Source organism: Staurois parvus, unplaced genomic scaffold (assembly GCF_062004578.1).
Source record: "Staurois parvus isolate SC_StPar_1 unplaced genomic scaffold, SC_StPar_1.0 ptg000988l, whole genome shotgun sequence".
In the NCBI taxonomy this organism is placed as follows: Eukaryota; Metazoa; Chordata; class Amphibia; order Anura; family Ranidae; genus Staurois; species Staurois parvus.
This window is the reverse complement of record NW_028318784.1, coordinates 6275456-6294277: the sequence shown is the minus strand read 5'-3', so window position 1 is coordinate 6294277 and position 18822 is coordinate 6275456. Positions and strand designations below refer to the sequence as shown.

The 18822-nt window shown below is 37.9% G+C and overlaps 1 long non-coding RNA gene across 4 annotated transcripts in view; it reads left to right on the top strand.

The window, feature by feature from the left end:
* Positions 1-18822, top strand: part of LOC149441411 (uncharacterized) — a 648839-nt gene that overhangs the window by 463450 nt on the left and 166567 nt on the right. For all 4 annotated transcript variants that reach the window (XR_016307379.1, XR_016307378.1, XR_016307380.1 and 1 more), the window contains one exon: positions 3604-3661. This is a non-coding gene — a long non-coding RNA (uncharacterized LOC149441411). The remainder of the gene's footprint in view (positions 1-3603; positions 3662-18822) is intronic.

Genomic DNA, 18822 nt, shown 5'->3' with positions numbered 1-18822 from the left:
GGCAGTCATCCTACGACACTGGAAATCAACTACCGTGCCCTCCCTAGGGGAATGGGTCAACGAACGTGCATCTATGCGAACGCCTGTTTGCGCGGTAAAGAAGAAAAGAGGATCTATTTTCTTCCATTTGGACCCCCTGGATCATGTTCCGACACTCTTCTAAACTCCATTCATGGGTTGCCAGCAAAGCTGACCCTCCTCTGATGTAGCCATGGTGGAGCAAGCATACCTTCCCTTGTTTCTTCCTCTCCCTTTCCTGCTCTTTACTTGTTTTCTTTTTCTCTTTACCCTCTGTGCGTCCCTCTTTAATATTACCATATCAACTGATACATTTATCATGCCTTTCATATAATCTGAGATGTGTTCCCATAATCTCCGATTTCTATGTGTTCCTCTGGGCCAAAGAGCCCGACAACCACTTACTCATCTATGCCTACAACACTTCTTCTATTTCGGGTGTACTACATCCCCACCTAATTTCGCTGATTCATGTCAACAAAACCTGTATGTATCATAATCTCACTACAGCAAAATGTTTTTCGGGTGTTTGTATGCAATATCCCACCCTTCATTGTTACCTGTTTAATTTACCTGTAATTCCTTGTATTCTATGTTCCTAAAATTTGCAATAAACTCAGACTGAACTAAAACTCACATGCCAGGAAGATTCACCTGCAGTGAATATTTGGCGAATGTCACATTTACTGTAAATGTTCAGATTCTTGCATAAGCCTAAGGATGACAGGTCCTCTTTCAGCAATCCGGTTACCAATCAGAGAGGTTATATACAAAGGAATATTTGGAAATCCTTTGTATTTTATTTGTTTTCAGTGCTGAAAGTCCCACGCTAAGAATTACAAGTGCTGAAAACAATGATAGTGGTATTTTAGTAATAGTTCCATTAGAGGTCTGAGGTTTCTACTTTGCTTATACTTTTGGAGAGACGGGTGCTTTAAATCTCAAAGAAGGGCGGGTACTTACAGCTGAGCTTCATCATACTACTGGAATCTAAACAGATTTTTCAGCACGCCACTTTCAAGAACACATACTTCAATTTTGTATCTGCCATGCAAACTTTTGCTGTTGGCTATTGCCGTGCACCTATTTTATAAGGAATTTTAAGTTGGACGACTCCAAACAAGATTTGAAAGGATCCGTTATACAATACTCAAGCTACTCTGAAAAGAACAAGCTATTGGCAGCTCCTGCGATTCACCCCTTCAATGACAGGAGGGGATAATTGTCTTCCTTAACCCTTTTAGATGTGTGGTAAAGTTTTCAGTTCTTTCATATTTGGCAGATAGTGTCGTTCCTGGAGCAGCCAAATCTAACAAGTAGTTTTATACAATGCAGTAATGTCTCTACTCGAAGGTCCTGTGAGGTTACTGCACCAAAGAGGTTAAAGCAGGGAAGGACATTTGCACAGCAAAGAAAGATTTCTTTTCTTGTTTGTTTTGTTTCTTTTTCTTAAAGTAATTTTTTAAATAATCCTGAGCGATATAAGATTTTTTTTACTTACTATAGTTTCTCTTTTTTTTGCTCTTAAGTAGCTTGAAGAGTTTCTTAGAAAATGAATCAGATTCACTGAAGACAACTTTGCATTCCTAGTCATCAACCTCTTAAATAGCTACGATTCCATTTCTGGTTGATGGGCAGAGAAAGTGGGCAGTTTGCCAGGTAGACGTTACCATGACACCCAACCCCCAAAGGTGATGCGTTTTCTTTTCTTTTTTTTTTCTCCTAGCTAATTTAATGAAAAGTGGGCTGAGCCGAGGGTGTACAGTAAGCTAGACAATAGCTTCCTTCGCAATATCAACAGAATGGTTTATGGGAATGCACTCCCGGCTTGGCAGAAGATCATGTGACCTTACGGCTGAGATTTTGTGTGGGTGCCAAGGGGTCCTGGATAGCAACATCCGTGCTGATTTTTTTCCTCTTTTCCCCTTTTTTGTTTCATGGCTCGGAAAATGGCGGATCCTAATACTTGACTTTAGCTAGGCTCAGCAAGCAATTCAGCTTTGAAGCACAACTTCATCTTTATTCTGTTTTTTTGGCAGGGCACCAGGAGGCTGTCCCTTTCACGCCTGATAAATTTTTCCTGCTTATCTTGATACTGATAAAGGGGACAATACAAATATTATCACCACGTAATTTTTTAGTACGTTTTTAAAGGCTATGTAGCCTATAACGTCTCTTATTAAATGTTACGGTCACATTAAATTTAAATATATAAGAGCTAGATTAGTAATCAGGCGTTTGAGTCAGGCAAATGGGGTGACAGCATTCATCATGAGCTCATTGCTCAGCAGTGAAGCATACTGGAAACCTGCCTCTGTGACCCCCTTGCTGTGAAAGATCTTTGCCTATCCTATTTACAAAAAGCGAACAGTCTACATGTATTTTCAGAGTTTTCCCACCTCCACTGCTGTGCAAAATGTTGCGGCAAGGATTGGTGCTGATTTTGTGCAGTGCTTTGTGCTTGGAATCCTGAGAAGAACTGAAGTTAAAAAAAAAAGCACCAAGGTCCTCCTTAAGGAGTAACTGGATAGAAAAGAAGCCTGAGTTAATGGAAATGTCACGATTCAGTCATACAGCCTCCCTACACTTTTTTAAAAATTCTAATTAGACAAAAGACAAACTTTTCAAAGTCATCTAATTTATATTCCGCTGAAGTGGCAGTAAGGCTAATCCATTGAATAACTACAGGTATATATATATATTTTTTTCTTTTTAATTTTGCTCATGCTGCAGGTGTCATTACTTTTAAATGTTTGCTTACGACATTTCCTAAATGTGTTCGACTATTATTTAATGGTAATTCATTTGTTGTTTCGCTTGGTGGGTATGTTTGTTTTATCGGTGCGTAATAGTTTACTAAAATGCATTTTTCTTTCTCTTCTTTTACTTTTCAACATTTGAAAAAAAGTATATACACATATGTTATTGTTATTGTGTAAGTTATATAAAAAATGCATTAAATTAAATCAGTTGATTCAAGATGATATCATTAAGAAAGCAGAAATGTATGTGAAGTGTGCATAGTCAGTTTGTTTCATTATAAAGGTATTATAACATTTACGTATTAATAATTGAAGCAATTTATGAAAAGTGATAACCAAAATAAATAATATTCCAGTTTAGTGGTTCTAGTACATAAAAGCTTCAAAAGGACTTTATGTTTATAATATGAGATGCATGGAATAGTTATTTATTTTCCTAAATAATTAAAAATCTGCCAATTCAAATAATAAAATTCATGGGCGGACTGTACTTTTTCAATGTCCATTGGCAGCCTAAAAGGGTAAAAATGCTGTCTTACTGTAATTTTTTTTTGCTTGAGTGTGTGAGGGCATATGAGGATACAGTTACATGAATATCCATATATGCCATTCTGTGGCCTCCTTTAGCTGGGAGTGTTCAAGTTACATTTTTTCAATTACTATTTTAATACGATGTATTTATATACAGATTTGTAATACTTGTACCTGGAAAGTGCCTTTCTGACTATTTAATTACGGAAAAATACTAATAAAATATATGTGTGTTATTTTTTTTTTTTTATAACGCGCACCTTCACATTTTAACACTTTATTCCTTTTTCAGCATACATCGCAGGAAATCAGAAAAAAGAATATATCAAGATTGCAGGATACAAGCAAAGGTAATAAAGCATGTATTACTTTCATGCAAATGTACTGGAAACAGCCTTGCATTTTTTGTAGGTAGTTTTAATGTGTAAATTGCCAACATTTATGACTTGTTGAAAAAAAACTTCTCTAGCAAGGTGTTTCATACTGAATGAGCATAATATAAAAAAAAATATTTTTAATTTTTTTGTTTTTACCTTTTTTTAATCACAATAAATCTTAAAATATGAGAATGTGGTATATTAAAAGTAATTATTATCACTGTGATATTAACGCGAAATATCCTATTGTAAGTTAATAGCAAAAAAAATCTAAAATTTGTATTTGTTTATTAGCGGCTGAAAAAAGAATTGATAAAAGAGATGCAATTTTTTAAGTGTTGTGCTCTATTGTGGCTTCTTAGGGATATACAAGGTTATGTAAAATATATGTTGCCAGCTGAGGTTTTTTTTATGCCTTTTGTCTGATGAGGCCAAAATCAGCTGTTAGAAAAGTTGATGGCAATATGTTTGAAATTATGCTTTATAGCAAAACCTGCATGGCAAAAAAGTTTTGAATTAGCTATACATTGAAACATAAAAATAAAAGCTTTAGTATAAAATGTAATAAAAGTTTTTTCCCCAGCCTAAATGATGTATTGTTTATTTCATGGGATCTCAGTTTTATGCTTTGGTTCCATCAGCGTACTTATAAAAGTGGTTTTGGGCCTTTGACTCTAGTGCTGCCATGTTCTTTGTAATGAAATAATCGCGCTTATATTTGTGTGTATGCATTTTTAAAAAAATATTATTTAGTTGAGCTATAGACAAAACTAATCATGTTTTTCAAGATTTTGCTGTTTATTGCAAAAAAATTGTTTTTTAATTTAAATATTTAAAAAAGCAAATGATACGTGTATACCTCTGTTAAACCAATTTCTTTTATTTATCTGTATATGGGTGCTTCTTCCTGGGCAGATTATGAGAAATAAGGCATGGAGGGTTATATACACTATGTGTTTGCTCATTTTTGTTATTACAATACTGTTTATTAACATAGCATTCAAAATGATTATCTAATTTCCCTCAAAGCCAAATTAACATAAGAATTGTTGTTCAATTAAAAAAACACCATCTAATGAATTACTTTATTATATATGTATCGTCATTTATATTCTTTTTTAATATATCTAAATATAGTACTTTTTATTTTACTGTTGGCACATCAAAAAATGAAGACTATTCTATTCTGTTTCTAGTTATATATTTATGAAGCTTGTAAAAGCACTTTTTAGTATTGTACATCTATAGAATATGGTACAGTTTTATTGCCCAATAACATGAACCCGTAGATCCGATCTTGTGGTGAATTGTTCTGCTCAAGCTCGTTTCTGTGGGTCTGTGTGATTGAGGCTCTGAGACGTTGCTCTTCTTAATCGTTTAATCAATTTAACACAGTAGAAGTTTTGTTTTATATTCAGTTTTTAGAGTTCAGTTTAGAGTAACGGCAAAAGTTATAAAAACTATGTTTGCTTGCATTAACATTTTGCTAATAAACTAAACCATACTTTTAGAGATGCATATTGCATCCCAAATTGGCCAATATTTTAAAGATGCATTGCACCGTTTAAAACTTGCTTACATTGTGCATGTACTTATAGTTACTTATAGTTTGTTTTTATGCTTTTGTTTCCGAACAACTTTTCCAAATTTTGTTACGGAGACTGGATAGACAATGGGAATTTTTATAATGGCCTGTGGTATTTAAAAATGTCAAGCAAGATCTTTTCACCTTTTATTGTAGCATTGTAAATGTTCCATAGTTTACAGTGTATAATTGGTAAAGTTTGTTGTCTACTGGTCATCAGACATTAGGTAGGAACTATTGTATTCATAATGCGCTATTCTTAATAGTGATTTTAATAAAGAGGGGCATCACAAATAAGTGAGATGCTGAAGAAATGAAGACTGCGTTGGAAAATGTGTGCATCCAGGTTGAGGTAGTAGGTTGTATGGTTTAGAATGACACCCTGGGAGTTAACTGTACAACCTTCTAGCTTTCCTTGGAGCACACTTGAGCCATCGAGGAATCGTCATCTCCTGAGACAAAACATCTGCTACCCTCTTTAAGACTTCAAATTTGTGTTTTGCAGAGCTTCACGTTTTGAAATGCTGTTGAATATATAACATTTATACAGTTGTGTGTACATGATATCGACATAAAATGACATGTATACTGTATTTAAATAACAGACAACCCCAAACAACATATAGGACATTTTTCTGAAAACCTCAAATCCCCAAAGACAAATACTTGGAGCAAAATTATATTTATGCTGTCAATCAGTAATCACAATTGTCTACCCATTACTGTCTGATATATCATTACATGCTTTGGTAAAAAAAATACCTGGTTAATTCTTGATTGTTTTATGGAGGTTTAATAGGCCTAACCAATGGTAAAACTTGACTTGCTTCAAATAAATAAGCTCTTATTAACTTTCGCTTTCATAATTCCTTAACTTTTTACATTGAGGCAGATTTAACAAACAAATTGAAAAAGTTCACACAAATAATTATCCAAGCATGTTAAAACAAGTCCCTATTTACTTGTTCCATCTGCACATGATTGGCTAATTAAAATTAATGTTCACACAATTTATTGTATGAAGATTTTCAACTTCTTTAGTAAGTCTGCCTCACTTTATCATTTTTTTGTTGTTGTTTCTAAGCAATAACAATTTATTGTTTTAATATATTGGCCACTGTAGGCCAGATAAAATGGTATACAAAAAAAGCAATTTTACCTTGTAATAGCTACTTTAAATTAAACTTATAGTATTTTTTTTAGCAAAATACCCTTGAATCAAACCACTTTACCAATTTAGAGACAAGCCCTGTGTTTCTGGATATGGAACACACATGACAATACCTCTGCCACCCATAATTCAATACTTAGTGTACAAGTGACCTACTTACAAGTCCAAGTGCTACTGTGTAGGATGGAGGTCATCCTTAACTCTGTGCAAAGTTTGCATTTTTTTTGTGTCACCTAAAGCATTTAGATTAGAAGAATGTAATCATAGAAACAGTGGGGGAAAGTGTGGGTAAAGCTGAACCCCAGGCACACAGCTAAATAATGAAATACATATATGGCAGCTGTTTTGCCTGCCAAATAATTTGTACAGTATTTCTGTTCATCCAGTCATTAAATTTACACAGCTGTGCTGCACAGCCCTGTCTGGCAGGACAGAAAACCAGATTTTTCTTGTCCATCTCCCAACCTGTGACTGTACAATGAAAGGAGTGGCTTACTGACAAGCTCATTTATGTGTGTCTCTGCTCTCTCCTTCCTTCAGCATGTCCCTTGTTAACACATAGGCACTGCAGCACAACTGACTGCTCCCTGTCCTGGTTTGAGCTCTACTGCATATGGTATTAGAAGATTTGCTTTAAACTATAACTAAAGGCAAAACTTTTTTTAAGTTTTGGATAACGTGTAGAGGGATTAGAACACCTGTCAGTTTTTATTGCTGTCTGTGCCCCTCTCTATTTGTCCTGTTTACCGTTATCATTGTGAAAGTGAAAGTAAAAGAAAATCCCAAATTTTGGGCTGTCCCCAGAAAAGTAATAGAGGGGAATTCTTCCAATTGGGACACAAGTTCTGGTGACATGGGGGTTCCCAAGGAATAATGGAAGGGAATGAAAGGTGCTAGACCGCTGATAGTGTAGCTCAGTTTATTAGGAACACATCAATATACAATAACATTCACTCACAAAAGTCCGAGGTAACAGGCATGTAGTGACAGGAGTGAAGCAACCATGTGCAAGTTCTGTCCAGGTGGAAGCCACAGGATGTCAGAGCCTCAGTGGTGAAGAGGTGCAGGAAGCCAGACTAGGCACCAGGGAGCCACCACGAGGAGAGAGCTCTAAGCAGCTATCAGCAATATGTCAAACCCAGGGACTCTGTAGCCAACAGAGACGCATTTCAGAGGCTGGACTACGCCTTCTTTTTCAACCTAGCTCCGCAGTTATCCTCCAGGGATTAAATAGTGGCCTTTATTAACCTTGTAGTGTCCAGTTAATTATTGTGGCCAGAAAAACAGAATCGGAGTATGTGCTATTATTGTGGCCAGAAAAACAGAATCAGAGTATGTGACTGGCTAAAAAAACCTTATTATTATTATTATTATTCAGGATTTACATAGCACCAACAGTTTGCTTAGCGCTTTACAATATAACAGGATACAATACAGCAATAATACAGTTCAATACAAGAGGGTTTGGAGGGCCCTGATCCTTGAAGCTTACAATCTACAATCTAAGCCTTATCTTAGGTAAATGTGCCTAATATACTTTAATATTCAGTAATTAAATATTTAAAAAAGCAGTTGGCATTTAGTATAGTCATATATCCATAATTATAAAATTATATCTCTCCCCAAGGAATTCCCGTAATTTTCAGGTATTTCCTCCCACTTCCTGCTTTGGCTATGGGACAGGTAGTGAAAAGAAATCTCTGCAATGGGACACAGATGGCGGAAAAAAAAATCTGACATGGGTTATAACTTCCCTTGCTCTATCCAAGATGAAAAAACAGTTACATATACTGCTTGTATTTAAAATAACACTTCATGGTGTATTAATTAACACAGAGTTTTTTTCATCTGTCGGAAATTCAGCTTTGAGATGCAGGTATCTTAGTAGGCCTGCTACCAAGATTCAAGGTGGCTTTGCTAAATCTATAGTTATAATAGATTTACTTTTAGCCAAATGCTTCATTCTGAATAAATCCCTGAGATACTTTTAGTCTGTTATCCTATCTCATGTATAAATATTCTGGTGGCCATTCAACATGGAAGGACAACCTTACAAATATTGAAGGCAGTAATTATTTTACCAGTGAATAATAACCTGGTTCAGTTAACATTCTTAAGTGCAATATATTCAATGCTATTAGAGAGTTTTAAGCAATTCCCATATTTTAACTTTAGTAAAGGACACTGAGATTAATTCCTCCCATCTGTATTTCAGAAGGAGTTCTAGCATGAATTATTTTTAAAGCAAACTGCGTTCAAGTGTAATGGGAAGCAATCATAATTTAGCAAGCAGAATCGTACAAGGAAGCAGTTTTGATAGATTTTCAACTATCCACTGCAATCTCTCTGCATTAGCAAATGCCTGGTGACCTGCATGATGATACTATTTCACATGATTGACAGTTTTTTTTTCCAAAGATCTAGCAGCTTTCAGATACTGTTTAGTAAATTATACTGACAGGTTCACTTTACAGTGTTTTTAAGTAAATACTTGCTATGTGTGCGTTAAGCAGTTATGGCAATTAAGACTTTTTTCAGAGTTTTCATACATGTTTATCTGGTATTCTAGCTACAGTATATGACCAAATGTGGACACCCCTTCAAATAATTAAGTTCAGGTGATCAAATCCAGGTCCATAAATGTATGATTTGACAAGTTGGGCTAGAGGAACTCATTTGGTTGTACAGAGCCCTGACCCCCAACCCCAAACACCTTTGGGATGAATTGGAACGCCATTTGCAAGCCAGGTCCAACATTAGTACCTGACCTCAAAAATGATATGTTGGCTGATTAGAAACAAATTCCTGCAGAGAAACTCTGAAATTCTGTGGGAATCCTTACCAGAAGAGAAAAGACTGCTATAGCCACAAAGGAGAAGGTGGGGGTGGAATCTGGTTTTGGAATGAGATGACCAACACACTCTTGCAAATGTGAAATATACATAGTACTTAAAATTGGTGCACTTTTAACCTACTAACCCGAATCCACCCAACCCCTTCTCATATCCATTAAGAAACTCGCATATCGCTAGCTGAATCTTGTAAATTTGTTTTAGAGCACAGCTGAGGTGGTTTAAAAGTATTGACAGCTGTGATTTGTACATTAACCAAAAAACTTTGTTTTTCATAAATGATTATTTTAGCCTTAGTTAATACATAACTGCATCACTTTCCAGTTCCACAGTCTAATGGATAATTTTACTGGGACTGAAATTGGGAATAATATATTTTTTATTATTTTGATCAGTGATTTGTAGTGTTTATTCTTTTACTTTAATAAACATTTGAAGTTTCAGTATTTGTGCAACTAGCATTTTAAACTACCGTACCTTTAAAGTCCAACTGAGAATTACACAAAAATCACCCTTGCAGTGGGGTCCCCCATACTGCAGCAGTAAATGCTCATTAAGTCTCTCTGGGTAAAGGACTAAGGTGTAATTCTTACCTTATTCCTCACTTCAGCAGGCTCTAGATTATCTCCTGTACTTGGGTCTGTGGGTAGTCCCTTGCAATCGTCACATATGGTGCATTTTTTCAGCCCTGCATTGTACTTGATGACGTCAGCCTGGGAGTGCCAGCCGAAACATCTTAAAGCCCAACTCCCATGCAGTGGGGCTGTGCCTGCAGTGCATGGGTTAACTGCTGATTTTTTTTCTAGGGGAGAGGAGAGCGGAGATATATTTACCTGATTCTCTGATCCTCTCAGCACAAGACCGGCCCGGTTTCCCCACTCCAGCTGTCTTGAATAGTGGACTGTTCCTGATCTCATCACACACAGAGCAGGCTCCATTGACCAGGCACAGTCCACTGCTGGATGGTGGAGGAGCACTGTTTTCTGGTGGAATGAAGGATCCAGTGAGTATAAGCTTTCTGCTCACCCCTAGACAAAAGAACAGTTGACCCATGCAGTGCGGGCACAGCCCCACTGCATAGGGAACATTTTTTTTTTGCCTGAAGATAGACTTTAAAGAAGAGGCGTCATGGGACTGGACATACAAGTAGAGGGAGTAAGGTATGAGGTATTAATCTTTATTCCTTTAACACCTAGGCTTAAAAAAAAATAAACCTTTGCAATTTGAGTTGGGGAGTGGTCACTGCAAGATAAGTTTTGTGTAATTCAGGGAGTTGAGGTTTAAAACCAATAGTAGCTAATATAACAGGTTTGTTTTATAGCAAGCATTATAGGCAGGCTGTATTCACCTTCCCTATTCTTCCATGCTCTCCTCATCTGCTGCCAGAGCCACAAGAAATAACTAATATGTTTCTGTATGCAGGAACAAGGGACACACACCCTCACTCAACAAAGCAGACTCTGAATTCCAGTTTTAGTCAATTTCTAAAAGCTTAAAGCAGCTGTTGTTTGTTTACATTAGAAAGCCAAGTCACTGCTGCTGGAGAAATTACAGTGAGAGGAGCTTAGATTTCAGTTTCATGCTTTGAGGATGAATTTCTTAACAGTTCCTGCAGTACCAGAGGTCAGTGAGGGTTTGTTTAAAATTCTTTTACTGCTTGCTAAGAATATGTAAATACGTTTCTGTCCTTTGTTAGATTGAAACTCACCTCTTTGATCTGCAGATGAAAGAAACAGAGTAGATGCAAAAGTAACAATATATCTCTTTTACATCTGAACAGTGTTAATAAATGCTGAGTCGTATGGTCCTTTTTTTTACAGCAACAGCTGTTAGAATTGCTGTGTGTACAGAGCAATTCCTGGCTTCACTTTCAGAGCCCAGAATTGTCGACAATTGAGAGGTGGGAATGCAGAGGAAGGGAAGACGGACTGAACATGTTATACACAACCTGTGTATTTTGATAATGTTATTTTGGGCCTGTGTAGCATGTCTAGTGTCCTCATCTGGTTAAACATTGGGAATCAAATCTATCACCTAGTGTTGTGCCCCTTACATTAGTCGTCAGTGTAGTTCTCCTTCACATTAGTCATCAGTGCAGTTCTCCTTCATATTAGTGGTCAGTGTAGTGCCTTACATTGGTCAGTACCAGGAATACCGATTATATCGTATGCCAGTTTAGTTATGATTTGCAAAGATGGTCAGTGGGAAGAATGCCCTCTTTACAGACCAACCGAACATTTGCATTAGTGTGTCCGTACCTGTGCTATGAAAAGAATAATTTAACTGTTCCCACAGCACGGGACCATTACCTCTGCTGTACTGAAATATCAGGCTCTGTCCAGTAATCTTCTAATGGAGAAAAGAAAATGTTTGTTCTCTAGTCTAGTAAACGAGAACTGGCCAGGGGTGACAGCAGAGAATATCAGTGCAGCAAAGATATTGTGTTGTCAGCTCAAACAGGATGTTAGGTGGTCAGGGGATTTTTAACATTTTAGTTGTTTTTGTACTTGCAAAATAAAGAGACAAAAGTTTTATTGTTGTCTTGTGTAGAATGCTGTTGGTTATGGCTTGTTGTTGGGGAGATTTTGCTTGCTATATCTGCAGCCATTGTCAATCGGAGAGCAAGTAAGGGTAAAACTCCAACAGGCAGACAGGCAGCAATTAAAACATTGAAGAGGGTATAGTTTTTCACCACTCTACTAAAAAGGTGTTTATTGCTGGGATAAATTTCCCCTCCCACAAACAATGTTGTCTCTTAGGTAGGCCATAGACGGTGCCAGGGCTTTCTTTCAGCAGGAATTAGGGGGAATGCAGTCCCAGCACCTCCAGCACTGAATGCAATGGCAAGGGGTGCTGGGATGTCCTGGAGGGTCTATTGATGCAGGCTGCTAGGGGATCTATTGTTTCTGGAGGGGATCTTTTTTGCATGGGGTGTATATTGTCGCTGGTGGAGGGTTTCTTGCTGCTAGGAGGTCTTATGTTTCTAGTCATTTGCTGCAGGGAGGGATCTACTTTTGAGGGAGGAGTCTCTTATTGCTGGAGGGTGTATTGGTGCTGGCTGCTGGGAGATCTGTTGTTGCTGCCAGGGGTCTATTATTGCTGGGGTGGATCTATTGTTGCTGGGGGTTTATTGTTGCTTACTGCAGGGAATCTATTCTACTGTTTTTCTTGTTTTCAATATCAAATTCTATACAACTTGCTTACAACCATAACATGATACTTGGTTCTGTATTCTCTAAAAGGGGCAATACTGGGAGCTGAGTAGAGAGTGGAATTAAGGGATGGTTCTTGGAGGTGGGTGGGGGGACAGAGATGATTCAGAAGGGGGAGTTCCTGCACCTATTCTCTGAGAACAAAAACCCTGGACGGTACTAATTTCTTTCCTGCAATCACAGTCAGTGTTGACAAGGGAATCCCGCCTGCCAGGCCATTGTGCTTTCCCGGAGGGGGGGTGGGGAAACCACTCCCGGTGGAAGAAGACAGTGATTATTTCTAGAGGCTATAACAGCCTAGTGATAATCACATGTAAAATCCGGCAGACTGGTTGTACCTAAGTTGATCGATCAACTTGGGTACATTCAGCCTGCCCAAACATGGTTCAAATTTTGGACGGTTCCTGCTGAATCAGCCGAGATTCGAACTGTCTATGGCCAGCTTAAGACAAGAAATGAAAAGAAATATCTCCAATGGGGACCACAATAAAAGTTCAACAGATTCTATTTCTCCCTTACTCTATCCAACACTATAAAATAGATGATTGGGTTCTCCCTCAAACTGATTTTTTCCATTTGTATACCTTAAAAACATTAAAGGACTAAAGTTCCCCTTTAAGAAAGACCTGAAGCCCCTGGGCAAGGAGCTTCTGATCTTCTAGCTCCGATTTCAACCTCCAGTGTAAAATCAGCAGAAAACTGTTTTCTTTCCAGTACTTCATACAGCCACTATAACTAAAAGCAATCTTGATTTCCGTAATGTTTGTGTTTTCATGGGATAGGACAGAGGAAGAAATAAAAATACCCTATTTATAAAACTTTTTCTAAATGTTAACTGCTGCTAAGATCTTTCTATTCAATTTCTCAATGTAAGTGAGCAGTTCATGCTGAGATTTTTGATGTGGGGATAATTTCTAATAATGATTATAGTGTTTACATAAAAATACACATCATTAGAACTAGCTTTATTTTTTCAGCTTTTTCCATGTTTTGCATCGGCTATATTATATGGTTTGGGTTTAGTGGAACTTCCTTGAAAGGCCTTTTTTTGTTTGTTTAAATCTCTGTGATTGCTTATTTAACTCATCATCTGAAAGCTTAAAGTGGTTTTAAGCGGTTTTTTACTTAACCCACAGTTTTAACTACTCCTTCTTATAATGTTTTAAAGTTAAAGTGTCATTCCACCCAAACTGTAGATTGAGTCATATGGGTTATGTGACACTAACGTAAAGTTTTTTGGCTTTAGTACATTTTACTGTAAATTCTGCTATAAAGGTGTAAAGTGTGTGGACTCTCAGTGAAAGTTTCCACAGGCACATGAAAGAAACAATTCTTATGTCTATGAATATCATCATAGAATGCCCCCCCCCCCCATCCTGGCCAATTGATCTTGGGAGAAATTGTTTCATTTTAAACTTTATTTCAAGCCTTCACCATAATAACCTGGTGACAGGTCTCTGGACATGCTTCCATATGCATAAACATGAACAACTGGGTGTTCTCAATGGGCATTACTGTGCTGAAAATTATAAAAGAAATCCATGGATCAGCCAGATCATATCTGCACATCACATCTCTCAGTTATGTTTATGGTAGGGATGCACCGATACTGATACTGGTAATGGTGCCAATACCAAGTACTTTCATGAGTACTAGTACTCGTGAAAATACTCCTGATACCATCCATGTGAGAGTGCTGACCAATCAAAAGTCCTCTAGCCTGAACTGTCATCGCTGCAAGGAGAGGAAAGAAAGCGTGGGCATTTCAAATCCGCGGCGCTCTCTCTCCTGTCCTACCACTGAGACTCAGTATGGGATGCTTGCAGGGAGGTTTACCGCACTGCTCCTGTGTGAACTCGGGCTATGACAAGCCTGGGTTCACACAGGAGCAGTGTTGAAACCGCATATAATTTGGACAGGAATCACACTCCTGTTCAAATCGCATGATATTCTTTGTGGTGCAATTTGTAACACAAATCACACCACACCGCAAAGTATCCGTAATTGACCAAAAGTATCGGTACTCATACTTGACGATAAAAAACCGGTATCAGTACATCTCTAGTTTATGGCCATGTTAAAGTGGACCTAAAGTCAGAACCTGATGATGGGTTTGACTACTATGTTCATAAGAACTATAAAATACCATCCAAATTCTTGCCTGTGCCTTGGTGCACTCCCCTAACAGGGCCCAAAGAAGGCTTTGGATATAGAAGAGGCTGTTTTATATCCCAGATAGTTATACAATTGCTATTTTTAGTGAAGGTAGGCAATATAGTAAGGGAATTCTAGTGGATCTGATGTCTGTTTCTCACAGTTTATTGCTTTAGGAACAGCAAATAAAGATTTTAGACTTCTGATGTACAATATTTCCTAAACTGGAATCCATTTCCATTCTTGATGTGTTGCATTTTAGGCTGCGGTACTAATACATTAAGAACAATAATGATAGATAAAAACATTGTTTTATGAGGTTTCTAATCCTTCAAGAAAATGGAAAATCAATTAGTTGGGGACTTCATACTAAGTTGCAGGTGTCGTCTCCCTCCAAATCCCACCAACATACAACTTCATCGCACTTGGATGGCATGTACAAAAATGTTTATTATAGGCATTGTAGGCATTTGCAAAACAACTTTTCATTTGAAAGATTGCTTAGCATATAAAGTATGCAGAAACCTTAACGTATATATAAACCCTAATCACTAAATGTTCCAATAAGCTGTAACATGTTAGTGTAGTTTTAAAAGTTGCTTTCGATCTTTTTAAACCTGCAGTTTTTGATAAAAGACATTTGGTGATCCTGCAGTGAAGGTCCCAGTTCAGGCACTTTCCTATATGGGGCAAGACCACCTACATTGTCACTCTGTCACAATCTGACACATAGGCATGGTCTACCATCATCATCAGAGGGCAAGTCCAGAGTAATGATGTGCTGCTGATGCTGGAGGGAGTGATTGCAGATAAGAAGTAGTTGAAAAGGGGCTGGAGAAGATTAGCGGTGCTGAAATACAAAAATGAATGAAAAAAAGTGAAAAGAGTATTTAAAAAACACATATAAACTGTTAATGATACACAGTACTTCAGCAAACAAAATGTCATCCAGTTAGGGTTTAGATCTAATAGACAAAGAAACTTTGATGGCCACACGTTCAGTAAAATCATCTTTATTTCTTCTTATGGTAGCTAACTAAGCGCTAATGGAGTGTGAAACACGTTAGTTTGAGCCCTGTATTCCTGTCATGTTTTATGGAATATGCCATAAGAAGAAAGAAATGTTATTTTACTGGACGTGCGGCCATCGGAAGTTTCTTTGTCTATTGGAGTCTTGTGCGGCCAGGGCTAGCACCTGGTATTCAGTGTGTGAATGGTAGTGGAAGAGGGGACTGACCTGGAGCGGTGGTCATTGATTTTAGGGTTTAGATCTACTTTAAAGTGGTTGTAAAGGCTCAAGGTTTTTTACCTTCATGCATTCTAAAAAACCTTCTCTCCCCCCCAGCCCCCGTTGCTGTCAATCACAGCCAGTGAGCCAATGAGAAGAGAGTGGGGATGTGACAGGGCTGTAAATGGACAAATAAAGCAGTGGCTGGGGAGTGTGCATGCTCGGGTACCCCCATATCAAGCTGCTTGCTGTGGGGGCACCTGATAGCAGGGAGGGGCCAGCAGCACTGTCGGGGGACCTGAGAAGAGGAGGATCCGGGCTGCTCTGTGCAAAACCACTGCACACTGCAGGTAAGTATAGACATGTTTGTTATTTTAAAAAAAGCCTTTAGAATCACTTCTGGTAATAAGAATTGACAGTTATCTGTTTTAGTCTGTCCTAAAGGTACTGAAAACAATCAAACAAAAACATCATCTTATCATATAATTGGTACTAAGTTGAATCTGTAATGCCACTCAGAGATCTTTAACAAATATTATAGCATGAGACCAAGTTTCCATGTTCCTGGGAGGCCACCATTCCTAGGCAAACACATCAACTGCAGCCTTGACTTTAGATGCAGATTGGAGCTCTAACATGCCCCTTCTTCCCACCTTTACTTTGCTGTCATCACACAACTCTGTGGCAACTTCTCAATGGCCAGTAGTGATGCTGTCATTGATTAGTGTGGGAATGGTGGCAGACCACCAACTCAGATCTAAAGCCAAGATCACCAATGGTGTTCAGCTCTCCCATGTACACAGAAGTGCATATGCTTTATTTTCCCCGTATTTATGAGTACCTTTAATCCTAAAAGCACTAAGTTTCCGACCAACAATTGACTGATAACACTAATTAAGTTCAGGCTGATGTGAGTGGTTGTAGTGCTCCAGTGAAAACACCTTTAAAGCTACCCGTCTCTTACTTTTGGTCTTTGCTCTCTTTTAGACTTTTACTGGCCAAACAATCTTTGGCATCCAACACTTCAAAAAGTGTGGGAGGCCTGCACCCCACCAATGTAGGTGTTTCTACCTATTGGCCATTATGTCATTAGTTTGTCCAGCTTAGCTCTGCAAGGAAATGTAGACCAGAGGCACAGGCAGTGGAATAGTTGAATAGTAGTATTTTCTATTACCGAGTGCTTTTTTAATTCTTTTTTTAAAGAGTCGCTTTAACCTTGCATTTGTTTTGTTTTTTTTGTTTTTTTGCAGTTAAACTGTTTGAGTTAAAATTTCTCTGTTGCTTTCAGCATTTTCTGATTAGCATTGAATTGTTCCTATGTCCCGAGCTCCCATTTACTGAATTTAGGTGTACTGGAATATATAAACCTCACATTAAAGCAAACCAAGCTGACTTTCTCCTTCAAGCGTAGTTGCAAACTTGGAATTGTCAATTCATTGATTTTTATTGTTGCCTCCAGTTTCTCTTTATATGAAATGAAATCATTCATCCAGCTCGTTAGGTAGTACTGTACCTCCCATCTTCAAGTGAATACAGCTGCCTTGAAATTTCCCAGAGTCCTCGAGTCGTACCTCTGAAGCACTTCACATAGCATTGTACCCAGAGCTGGCTCTTTGTGCAGGCAAATAAAAGCTGGGGGAAGAGCTGACCATGAATTTAGAAACCGTAACCATGCCTTAATTGTTAGCGAAATCATTTCCAACTTTATAATGATCTCATCTTAGGTTACCACTTTGTGGCCATCCAGAGGAAATAAAAATAACACAAAACCCCCCATTCAGTCGCTTCAGAGAAATTTTTACACAATAATAAACAAGTCTTTCCTGACCTCCAGAAGTGTTTAGATTAAATCACTATTTCAGCACATAGCAATTACATCTCAGCTCATTTCACACAAAGTTTCCTTCCTGAGATCATGTGCTTGTTTCACTTTGTTGTTTATCTGCAAAAAATGTTTCCTACTGACCACTTCAACTTAAAGGGGGAACCAGAATCTACTGTTTGGTAGTTCTTCATGTGGTAATACAGATATGTTCTGCCTGCCCAGATGGTGGTGCTCTATGGGAAATCTTTAATTTGGGCAAATCGCTGCAGTCACATATTTCACGTACAGCACTACCTGCTCACGAACATCAGATATTTGGAAAACACAGCATTGGAGCCTTATTTACTCCTAAACTGGCTATGGGTTGCCATTAAGGAGTGAGGAGACCACATGCAACCCAAAAACAACAGTTTAACATGACTGTCGTAGAGGGACAAAACACAGCTCCCTGGACTGCTGGGCCAAATATTGGCAGCAGCAAAACAGCTTGCTATTGTTTACAACACCATGACTAGGGTTGCCACCTCATACCTTTAAAACCAAACACATATTAATCACACAGGTTCTAAGGGCTTTTAATGCAGATAAGGCACTAAGTAAGTTTAATTACCACCTTAATCAGCCACAGAACCTGTGTAATTAATATGTGTTCAGTTTTAGAGGGATGAGGTGGCAACCCTAGTTGTGAAAGGAATGGATGCTTCTTGTTACTTCAGGAAGAGGCTCTATTTTTGTTGGAAATCCATATTCAAATATCTTTGCTTGGGTACACTCTACCCTTTGTTCTACTGTGACTTTACTGTTATGGCTAATCAAATAGAAGATTCAGCAAAATAAATGACTAACAGAAAACAATACATGAAAGGGGTATAGAGTTGTACGGCTCAAAAGATAAAAAAGAAGTGTTTACATAACATATATAAGTAGAATTAAAGCCTAACTGAAGTGTTTTGTTTAATTCAATAAACATCAAGAAGTTGTTGGCAAACATACAGCTGTACATTATTAAACCTCTTACTGTCCTTTGTTAATATTTTAATCTCCAACAGCAGCATAAAGATTTCAGACCTGGCAGCAGGCTACAGAAAAGACCACTGCTATGTGTGT